This window comes from Syngnathus floridae, chromosome 16 (genome assembly GCF_059516105.1).
Source record: "Syngnathus floridae isolate MCC-2025c chromosome 16, RoL_Sflo_1.0, whole genome shotgun sequence".
NCBI lineage: Eukaryota > Metazoa > Chordata > Actinopteri > Syngnathiformes > Syngnathidae > Syngnathus > Syngnathus floridae.
In genome coordinates, this window is record NC_142428.1 from 1,134,242 (window position 1) to 1,144,228 (window position 9,987).

The 9,987-nt window shown below is 38.2% G+C and overlaps 1 protein-coding gene across 4 annotated transcripts in view; it reads right to left on the reverse strand.

Moving 5' to 3' along the window:
* The window catches only part of alk (ALK receptor tyrosine kinase), a 165,538-nt gene that overhangs the window by 153,156 nt on the left and 2,395 nt on the right, over positions 1 to 9,987 (reverse strand). For all 4 annotated transcript variants that reach the window (XM_088400680.1, XM_088400681.1, XM_088400678.1 and 1 more), the window contains exon 2: positions 9,584 to 9,691. The gene's annotated coding sequence lies outside the window, so the exon portion shown is untranslated. The remainder of the gene's footprint in view (positions 1 to 9,583; positions 9,692 to 9,987) is intronic.

Consider the following 9,987-nt stretch of genomic DNA (forward strand, 5'->3'; position numbering starts at 1 on the left):
AAATGAAGACTACACAAAACTAAAGAAACATGACAAGCAAGTGGGCCATAAAGATCTGAATATTGAGCTTTTTTTTTGGTACATGTTAATTCATGTGCTTGTTCCCAGTGGCTGCTGTCTCAAAAATGCTTCATGTTCTTTCCCCTACTAGTGAGTGCCCCCTAGTGAACATACAGTATACAATAGTGAGAGTTTCTCAAGTGACATTCTTTTATTTGCAGTAATTTTCCACAGAATTCAAGATATCAATCCATAATATTGGTTTGATAACATTTTGGATTAGCAGTGAATAATTTTGCAGTCTGTGGCATTTGTAAGTGCTATGCAGAGCTATAAAAAAATAAAAAAATAAATGTGACCAATAAACATGTCCGTATAATTTTACATGTCAAATGCACAGGCTGGTGGTTTTAATTGTATTAGCTTACATTTTGCATAATATCAAAAATACTTCATCCCCAGCCTATCATTTATTAGCTAGTCTTTGGCGTTCTGGTCACGACATGATTAGCGGTAACGAGAAGATCCAACAATTAATATAACACAAGTATGCCACGAAAAATGTAGAAGTGTAATTTTTTCACCGACTATACAATTCATGTCCAGGTAATTACTTGACTCACACTTCAGTAAAATGTAATTATTTATTTGTCATTTGCGTCCTCCACAGCTAATTTAACATCCAAATGAAAGCCTTTTGTTCTGTTATGTAGGCCAGCGAGCTCCTGGGAGTCAAGCAGTAATGCTACACCGTGACATTTTCTCCACCACACGGGAGCTCTAGTAACCAAAATGGACTTCTTCTCACTACACTTTCAGACTAAAGGGTGAGATTAGACTTTTGAAAAAGGATCACCGGGAGATCAATGATTCATCTCACGTTATTACCGCAATGCATAAGTCATGACTCGAGGGTTTCATTAGGCTCTTCTAAACTTTTACATCTTGTGAACAAATACCGAAGTGTCTCATGAAAAGAACACGATGGCAACTGCGACTTCAGTAGAGTGAAATGCGGAAGGTCAAAGCGGGCCCTGTTCACGGTACTTACGTACGCTGGTTGGAATTATGCGCGGAAGACGTGTTACGTAGTTTCTTGACTGAATTAGCAAGGAGCCCAAGCCACTAAACGGACGTCAAGCAAATGAACTGCTCCGCCGCCAACGACAACATTTTAATTTTCCCAAATGTCAAACAGGTGTAAATAGATGTTAACTGCTGTAATACAAGACATTTATGGAGAACAAGCGAAAGAGAGAGAGGCTGCCTCTGCACTTCACTTTTTAAATTTCTCTTTGAATGTTTTATTTTATTATTTATTGTACTAATTCCCCTCAAGGCCGGGGGAAATTGATTTTACACTTTGCGCTCTATTTTTTATTGCACGCCACACAGAGAAGGTAAAAGTAGCCTTCATAAATGGAGACATAGAGGGAGTGTCAGATAGATGAGGCATGCACATGCAAATGTTCAATGCCTTGCTCATGGGTACAGTAGTGCCAAGGCAGACAACAAGTGGTTGCAATTTTCCCAAGCCAAATCCATCCTTTACTGTTCAGTCCACTTATAGCGCCTTCAAAACCTGTGTGATGATTTGTCGATGGCAATCATGAACAACACTTTCTTCCTCAGAAGAGACGGACGGGGTTCAGAAGGGTCAGTCGCATAGCCGTTTCACTCTGACTCGACAAACTGAAGGCTTATCAAATTGAAGCTTATCCTGACTTTGGGCCAGAGGCTTGCTCCACCCCGGAGTGGCTGCCAGCCATGCACAAGGCACAAATCTCACACCTATGGATACTTGGGAGTGTTTGTTCATTGAATCAAAACAAATTTCAGACAAAGTCTGTTTTTGGTGAGCCGTTTTTGTTTATGGACAGCCTTAAATGGTTCAACTTCACCTGTACTGGAATTTACGTTGCGATTTGATCTGTAAATATTCACTAGCTGATGAGTTTCACTAAAGCAAAAACAACAACCATCTAAAGCATTTTATCAGCGATAAAACTTGTGCTGAGGTGAGACATTTGTTGTTTTGTTTTATATCAAGCTACCTCACTCAGTCTAAGGAGGCGGAGCTTTTGAATTTTAGATGCATTCTGTGTTGGGTCTTTTAAACCTGCCGTGGCGGCGCTGCTGGACCATTAATTATGTAGCTCCCCTCTGTTTCTTAATTTCTCGTCTCACTGGTCGCGAGACATGAATTAATAACTTCATTTAATAAGCAATTTTTTGGGGGGTCTTGTTCCTGTCGCACATCTATTAGTGAAGCGTGCTTTGGATGGCAGCAAGAGGATGCTGCGGTTATGTGCCGTTGCCGTGTTGCTGTGTGGGCCTCATTGAATTCAGTAATTAATGATTTGGGTTTCACAACGACTTTGTGGCTTTGTATCCAAAGGTTTGCATGCAAACTCTCAGTACGTGTTGTTGCCTCGTGTGTTTTGTTAGCAGCGAAGGAAAAAAAAAAATTAAAAATGTGTTGTCGCCTCCTGTGTTTTGTGAGCGAAGGAAAAAAATAATAAAAGCCCTCATGCATATAATGTACCAATTACCGAACAAAAAAAAGTTACTAAAGGATACTTTGTAGAGAACAGAGAGACAGTCAGTCAAGGTGAGAGACTATTAAACATCTTGTGAGGGTTTTTTTTAATTATAAATTGTAAATGAGAATGTGAACACTAACACTGTGTTTAAATATAAGGAATATTCACACTTTATTTAATTATAGGAGTAAAAGACCCTGTAAAGAATTATTCAAGACAATGTATGGCACACAAAAGTTAAAAAAACTATTTCAATAAACATATAAAAACCAAAGGTTTCCTCCAAGATTAAATACAAATGTGTTACTACTTTAAATGAGTTCTTAAAAGTAATACAAGTGAACTGTAGCCTACTTATAAAAATGTAGTGCACATAAAAAAACACTTTAGTTTAAGCTACCGTATCAATATTGTATATGCACAGTTTGAATGTTGACCTTGTAATTAAATATTGGAAAAGTGAAAACCATATCAAGCTTAGATACGTTTCCTGTGGGTCTACTCTAGCCGGACTTGTGTTTGGTTGCACGATATATCATGGGAGTTGCGGTGGTTTCCAGCATTTATTTCTAATAACTTGGCCATCTACCACACGCTGCAGCCTTGGCTCCCCCTTGTCTCCAAATAAAAGCTAATTTAATGCAGTTGGAGTCATATTTCCTCACTGCTTTATGCCGTTTGTTTCTGCGAGCAGCGGCTTTACCAATAACGGTAGCCGTTTTTAGGACCTGAGCTGGGCTCAAGCGGAATTGTCTTCAATGCTCATGCTTAAATCATTCCCCTGAGCCACAGCAGACTGAAGCCATGATAACTTGCCCGAGTTATTTATCATTTAGTTTTGTCCCTTCACCTCTTGCCATGAGGATTTGAAACGCACGCCAGCGTTGAAAAACTTTTTAAAGATTCATTTGGATCTCTCTCCTTTGTTGTTTTAATTAACCTTTAGATTAGCAAGTGAGGAAAAAAACAAATAAAATACCAGGCCTTGTTTTGTTTTTTTATACCATATTTGGCTAGTCCTCCAAAAATATGCTCCGACTGCATAAGGCTGACTCACTTTGAGAGTGGTTATTTTTCTTCCCTTTTCAATCAATTGCTGGATTGTATTGCAACTTGAAATTGTTGATAACCTCTTAACGTTTATAAGCAAAGTGCACAAAGTACGCCTCTCACAAAACATTGCTCGCCGTCTTCAAAAGCTTGTTTTATATGCGAGCTTCTGAGCGAGGAGTGAATCAAAAGATGGGACGTGATTAGCGAAGATTTCAAACTGCCCCCACATGCTCTCAATTTTTAAATCTAATCTCAGCTCATTTGAAGCAAAAAAAATAAATAAACATAAACATAAGTAAATTACAGCAAGTATCTTGAGGCAGGACGGAGACGTTGCAGGGGGGTCATTAAGCACTATGGTAATAAAGTTACATGAGAGGAGCCCCACCTCCCTCGTAAATGACAACACACCATAGTCATTAAGAATAAAGCTGTCTTCGTTCATGCATTCTTGACTCATTTTTCCTCCTTTAATTGTGCACCCGATGGCCATTTCTTCTCCACGTTTACGGCAAGTCTAACTACATTTCCCGTAATTTACCGAGGACCCAACACATTTCTATAAAGCGCAACTGCGACATTAATGATTTACATTAGTGATGGGAAAATGAAGCGTTGGATTTGCTTCATGAAACAGTTATTTTATATTGGACTTTTCTAGATGGCACTATCTGTTCAACATTGGGCTGAAAGGATGCGGACTCAAACCAATAGTTAGTCAATAGTTCAGTGGTCAGGTCTTGCATCAAGCACACTCATTTTTTTTTTTTTGCTCCTGCTGGATGTGATACTATCCTAAGTGAGTAGACAGTCACATGGCCATAATTGGCATTTTCAAGGGTCTTGCACACTCTTAGCTTGCTGGTCTTTGTTTGTATTCGCATTTAAAACGCTACCTAATTAGGCAATGCTCTATTTTGTGCTGTGACTGCATAAATTAAGCTTAATAAGGCCGAGCACTCCACATGCTTTCAAGTCTAGGAGAAGTAGGTCTAGAAATTTCTCGACATAGAACCTTGGGATATCGACCTAACCTATTTATGTATGTAGTGCTGTTTGAACGGTGTTTTGATCATGTGCGGCATAGACGCTTTGTGGGCTTGGCTCCCGTATCTAATGTGAACATCAGTTGTGTGGTCCAAGTTCCCTGTATGCATTCCCACATTCCTCATTGTCATCGTGCTCTTCAACAGCGCAGACGTCCTTGGGTTTTACTCTGTTCTGTGTCTGGAGCCTTTTTTTCTGTTGCATACTTTTGCATAGTGATTAGCCTTCTTCCACTTATGCCATTTTTTCTTTTTTGACAAGGCATTCTTCTGCTCTATTGATATCGCCCCTTTTTGTGGCAAATCTTTCGTGCCTTTTGAGATCTGGTCCAATGGCTAAGCAACTTTTCATTGGGGTTGAGTTGGTTGCAAATATAAAACAAATATGCATTCACATTATTTTATTGGCCCAATGTTTAACTACAACCTTTAAATGAGTCAAAAATTGTTCAACTGACTCAAGTTTCACGTGATTTCTCTTGGAATATGTTTTGGGCAAATATCGGTCTTGGGCTGTATGTTGTTGGAATCTCTGTTTGGGTAAATTAAATGAGGGGATTTTGGGGGTGGGCAAAATGAAACCTTCCATTCCGTCTTGTCATTTTTTTTGGGGTTTTTTTTAAGTCGAGGCTAGTGTCACGTAAGTTGATTGAAATTCAATTAGCTAATATTTATTCAGCACAATACAATGTTCCCGGGACCCGATTCCCCAGCCTCTTTTGTGCCACAAAACAGTTTCATTAATTTTGTGTTTGATAGTTTGTCTTGATGGACTGGCATATAAACAGGGGGAAATATTTATTTCAAATTTGTTGTTGTAATTAGTGAGAGGCCAGCACATGTTCCTCTTCAATGAGCCAGTCTCATTTTCCATAATGAGTTTTGAGATGCAACACTGTACCAAGAGCCTCCACAAAAAATTAAGCATTTTCGTCTCACGGTTTCTAGTTCACTTGTGCTTTCATTGTACAATATTTGAGGACAGACTTAGTTTGCAAGAAACCATGCCACGGATGTTATTTTTCCACAAGCTAAGGTGTCTCGTACAACAACTTCTATGATGCAACCTATGCAGTGCGAGTTCGAACTTTAAAAAACAGTTTAGACATCATTTGGATATTTCGACCTACCTACCACAGTTTAATGTTGTTTCATGCACAGCTTGAGTATCTCTGTGGTGCATTCGAGCTCCAAAAGGTATCAGGCATTTAAGGACATGAATTGCGAGATACTCCACTGCTGCTTCTTTTAATAGGATGTAAAATTCCTATTTATGGCTTTGAGCATATACGCTTTCTAATACATCTTTATGAATATGGAACAAGCTCCTTATTCCAAATGTTTGCTCACTGCACATTGTTTTATCTAATAGATTCTTATTGGCAAAAAAATAGCCTGAATATAAATGAATGTGTGGCAGTGGCAGAATTAGATCCATTTCCCAAAAGTCACTGGGTTAATGGTGAAATATGAACCTTTTTCTACAATCATCTGTTTTTCTTATTTCAAAGACCAGAGATGTGCGCACTCTTCATACTTCCTTCCCCTGCTCCTCCAGAGCCTACATTAATTTACATTTGCCAATTATTTTATAGGATGACTCAGCAATTAGATCTTGCTCAAGTGTGACTTATGTCTCAACCCTGATGAGAAATATGATGAAAACTCTTATCTGAATGCATTCTCCATTGGCCAGTCTCTTGTATTGCAGCTGAGTCAGTGGCCCATCAAATATGGGGGGGGGAACCATCATTCAAGGATAATAATGAAGTCATATATATCAACTTTTGACAACACCCATTTATAGTAGTGAAGGAAATCTACGTTCATTTGAAGTTAACTTTGAAATACGGGCCTTGATCAAAAAGGGAAAAGGAAAGAAAGAAAACACACAATATTAAATCGTAATAACAATAACTTAAATAATGATAATCTAGAAGAAATACATTTATATTTAGAATGTTTTTATGATAGCTGCAAAAGTGTGGTCACTGGCAGACCTGTTGAATTATAGTATAATACAGTACGTAGCATAACGTTTACGATGCATCTACAACTCTTACACTGCTCTCGAGTATGTTTCAGAGAGTAGCAGAGTTATTTCCTGTAATTAATATGGTGATGAAAGTTTGCTGTACTGCATAAGGCAGGATCTTATGAATCATAACAATAAATGCTTCACTGCTACAAGAAAATATCTGCAGCCTGTTTACAGTTACACTATCTGATGATTTCAAAATGAAATAAACATGACTGGTGAGCCTCCAGATAGATGTGTTTGCGCAACACAACTTTATTTTACAAACTTGCTAGTCCTTTCAAAAAGTATACAATTCGGAATTATATATTTTTTTAAAAGGACTAGCAAGTTGGAAAAAAATTTGTAAAAGTTAAACTTGTGGCCTTGAGCAGCATTTTCAGAGCTTACTATCTTCTGGTTGAAATTAGACATTTAATTGGATACAAAGAACTAAGCCATTCCTTAGAAAGGTCCACAGCCAGTGTACCTCAGCACTGTGTAGAAGAGTAAAAAAATATGACAAGTGGTTCATGATGCATCTTTGAAGCTTCATTATCCCATCACTACACTGCACGATGAACACTCATCCGCACAAATTCACCTTTCGAAAATGTAATGGAAATTAGGCAAGTGAAAAACTGTCATTATTTTGAATCTATTGTTTTGCCATTGTTGTCTTGTTAAAGGGCAACAAGTAAAATGTGATTGTGTGATGTGCCACAAGAAATATTCACCACGTCTCTCTTGGGAAAGGCAAATCATCTTCATTTTATTTCACCTTTCCTTAACATTTGTGGAAAATGTGATGTAATCTGTCAAAGAGAGATTAAAAAGTGCTTTTCATTTCAAACAAAGAAATGAATTGGACTCTCGGAAGTCGCGATATTGTTGACGTGAGTGATGAAATTCTTACTCGCGCGCTGTAACGTGTGCTGCTGCGAGTTGAGGAGGTGCTCCGGTAAACAGGTAGCCATGGACATATGCCGTTAGGAACAAAAAGGTCACTTTCAAGACTAACGTTCATTTTCCACTGGTACCGGAGGTGACTAATTGACATCATAAAATCAGAGGTGCCACCATGTGGCATGATACTGTACTACAATGAATGTCTGCATCCATAGCAACGGTTTTGCAAGGGGGGTGAAAAATATGGAGTTATGCAACAGTCAAGTGTCAAAGTGATGTTAGAGCCGTGTTTGCTTCCGGTTGTTAAAGTTAAAAATGAATTATATTTCAATCAAACCAAGGGGGCTTCTGAGTTTCTTTAATTAATCCCCCTCTCCTGCACAATTAGAGTATGATAGCTGCAAGCAGCGCGCCTCACAAGTAATTTTGTCTTACTAATGAGCAGACCAGACCCTGAGTGTGCGTGCACGCGTGCGTATGCGCGAGAGAGCGAGACGCAGCGCGGCTTTTGAGGTTTTAAAGCTTTTGATGAATGACTACTGTCCCACTGGCTCATGCCATCATTAGTCTGACACCAGATAGAAGTGAAGTCCTAAAAGAAAATGGAAAATTGATTTAGCTCAATTGTCATCCAAGGAAAATACTTCATCCTGGTAATCCTACGCAACATTGCGCAGAGCGATTAGAGAATTACCAGTGTGTTTCCTGATGCACTCATGTGGAAAGAAAGCATTCTAATCAGCTCTTATACTCTCTCCTCTCTTCACTGTGCAGCACCCGCATTAATGGAATGGGAAAAAAACATACCACAGCTGCAGTCTAATTTGGATAACATTGCCATGAGACTTTTTGGGAAAGCTGTTATAATTGTGAACAGGGTTGAAAAAAAAAAAAATGCCGATTGGCCTACTAAGCAGATTGTTTCCCTTTTTGACCCAAGAGAGAAATGGCTAGTTATACTCAATTTGTTGTCGAATTTTTTTGGTACATCAATCATTCACATTTTTACATTAGCCTCCACACAGTTGCAATCAGCCCTTATTTGTTGCTGAGCGCAGTGATCAATAATATATGTTGAGATTAAATATGATGCGCTGCACCCGTCCGTCCGTGTGTGTGTGTGTGTGTGTGTGTGTGTGTGTGTGTGTGTGTGTGTGTGTGTGTGTGTGTGTGTGTGTGTGTGTGTGTGTGTGTGTGTGTGTGTGTGTGTGACAATTCACAGCCTTCAGACTATATGGGATACTAAACTTCCACAGTATTGTTGCATCATAAAAGCTGCTTTACTGAACAATACGATAAAAAAATCCACAAACGGTGTTTTAGTGTGTTCATAATTATGCAAGTGACAAACTAATAAAAAAATATATAACTATACATACAGTGAATGATAGTTTGTAATAAACCACGTGGTCTGGCAATAGAAAGTGCTGCATGTCATTGTAACTGATTACACCTAAACATTTTACTATCTAATTTTAAAGAGTTTCTGAGTCAGCCAAATAATGAGATATCAACATTTGCACACATTTACAAATTATATCACTCAATGTTTCACTGTTTTTGGAAGTTCTTTAGATTTTAAGACATCTTGCTTTCTGCGTTTATTCAAGTATTTAACACCAGCCACTGATAGAGTGTGGCTTCTTAATGTTGTGTTTATTTGCACGTGCTCAAATATCAACATCGACTTTGTGCATATTATGTGAGTACATCTGTTACTTAGTGAAATAAAGACTAGGAATTGAAAAAAAAAATCTAACTAAGCAGCAAATCATTTCTTCTGCTTCTCTTCATTTAGTAGTATTAATTTTGACCATTTTCTGAGAATTGTTTCTATAATTGAGAAGACTATTTCTGATATATGGGCCTCCTCATCTGAGCGAATCGAAATGAAAAGCCTCAATGTCGTAAATTTTCATCGCCCAAGTTCGGCATACAAACTACCTTCTAAATAATTGACATCTCGATTTATACAACAATGCAATTCGGACAAGCCTTATATGATTTATTCACACCTGCTTTTTGTCGTTTTCCATCCGTTGTACCATATTTTCTCTCCTTGTGGGCATTTGAACACATCTGGTGACCATCGTTGCAAATAACCATGACATCACATCTTCTTCCTGGTGGCAAAAGTCAAAGAGTTTGTGATTGAGAAAACAGGGTAAAAGGCTTCAATGGTGATTTTAGCATTCATAATTGTTAGTGGTGAATGTGTGAAGTGTTAGTGGAAAAGAAGAAATGTGAAGTACTAAAGCAGATTACGCCAAATGCATCAGCAGTTTCATCAGAAACGTAATGGTAAAACATAAGAAGGCTACAAACAATAAATCCCAGGATAAATTCCAGGTTTTTGTGATGTGAAAGATATCCAGAGATCAACTCAACTATTTTACCTGCAGACAAGTAAATGTACAAG